The sequence below is a fragment of the Elephantulus edwardii genome, unplaced genomic scaffold (genome assembly GCF_000299155.1).
Source record: "Elephantulus edwardii isolate Elephantulus edwardi_28Jun2011 unplaced genomic scaffold, EleEdw1.0 scaffold00145, whole genome shotgun sequence".
Lineage (NCBI taxonomy): Eukaryota > Metazoa > Chordata > Mammalia > Macroscelidea > Macroscelididae > Elephantulus > Elephantulus edwardii.
In genome coordinates this window covers 4,583,981-4,585,465 of record NW_006399895.1, presented here as the reverse complement: position 1 = coordinate 4,585,465, position 1,485 = coordinate 4,583,981, and positions in this window count along the sequence as shown.

Here is a 1,485-nt window from a genome sequence, read left to right as displayed (position 1 = left end):
GTCAGACATAGCCTCAGAATCTCTGCCTACAAGAGCCTATTTGTTCTCCTTGCAGTCCATGTTATATTCAAAACACTTCTCCAGTACCACAGCTCAAAGACATCAATTCTCCTTCTGTTATCCCTAGTCATTGTCCAGGTTTCTGACACATAGCAAGTGACTGCGAAGACTATGGCCTGGATCAGGCACACCTTAGTCTTCAGACTGACTTCATTGCTTTTCAGTACTCTGGAGAGGTCTGTGACAGCCAAATTTCCCAATGCAATTCATCTCTTGATTTCCTGGCTGCTGAAGCCAAGAGTGTTGATTGTGGAGCCAAGCAAATTAAAGCTGTTGACAATCTTCATCTCTCCATCATCCGACATGATGCTGCCAATTGGCTCAATGGTGAGACTTCCCCCCCCCCTTGATGTTGGGCTTCAATTCCTATTGAAGGCTGCAGTCCTTGACATTCTGCAGCAAGTGCTGCAAGTCCTCAGTTTTCAGCAAACAGGGTTGTGCCATCTACCATAGCACAGTTTGTGAATCTTTCTCAAATCCTGATGCCACATTTCTCTTCACACAGCCCAGTTTGGGTAGCGCAAATATTTAAGAACTAAAGATCAGCAAAATGGTTGGTATTTCAAAGCCATCCAGAGGCACAGAGGAAAGTAAAGCCACTCCCTCTATGTCTAAAAGTTCATAACCTTGAAAACACTTTGGAATAGTTCTGCTGGGTATACATGGGTTACTGAGTTGAAACTGACTTGATGGCAACTATTAGGAACCAACAGTATTAAGAATTCATACTGATCATGCCATTCCTCTCTTAAGGATGAACAAAGCAGTTAATACTCCCCCAGACAATGAGGATGTTGAGTTCAAAGAGGTCTGTGTCACACTATAAGTGCCACTCCAAAGCCAGAACTCCAATCCAAGTTATTTAGCTCATCAACCAGCATCATTTCCACCTCCTTATAGCAAAGCCTCTCAGCGCTAGGACCTGTGTCTTGTACCGCAGTGGCTTTCACAATGTGGTCCCCAAATCAGAAGCAGAATCATCTTTGAACTGTAAGACACGTCAGGGCTGTCAGCGTGGGAGCCCATCCCTGTCCTCCTGAGTCAGAAACCCCAGAGGAGGCACCCGGCAATCCCGTTTCAGCAAGCTCTCCAGGGGATTCCAACTGATGCACACTAAAGCCTGAGAACTACTGCTCCATGGCGAGTTTTTTATTTAATTGCTCTTTGATCTAACTCTGACATGGTGGTGCACAGTTCCCAGTGCAAATCCTAATATCAATTAGCTTTTCTACACCTTCGATATTATCCTAGTTAGGGAATTTATGATTAATACATAGTGATACTGTTTACTCTGAAACTAGGGCAATGAGTCTCTCCCCTAGGGGCACTTTAGAATCAACCAGGAAACATTTAAAACAGTACAAAATCCCTTATCTGGCATGTCATTGACAAATAATTTTTACCAGTCTGTGGCTTCCCTTTTTA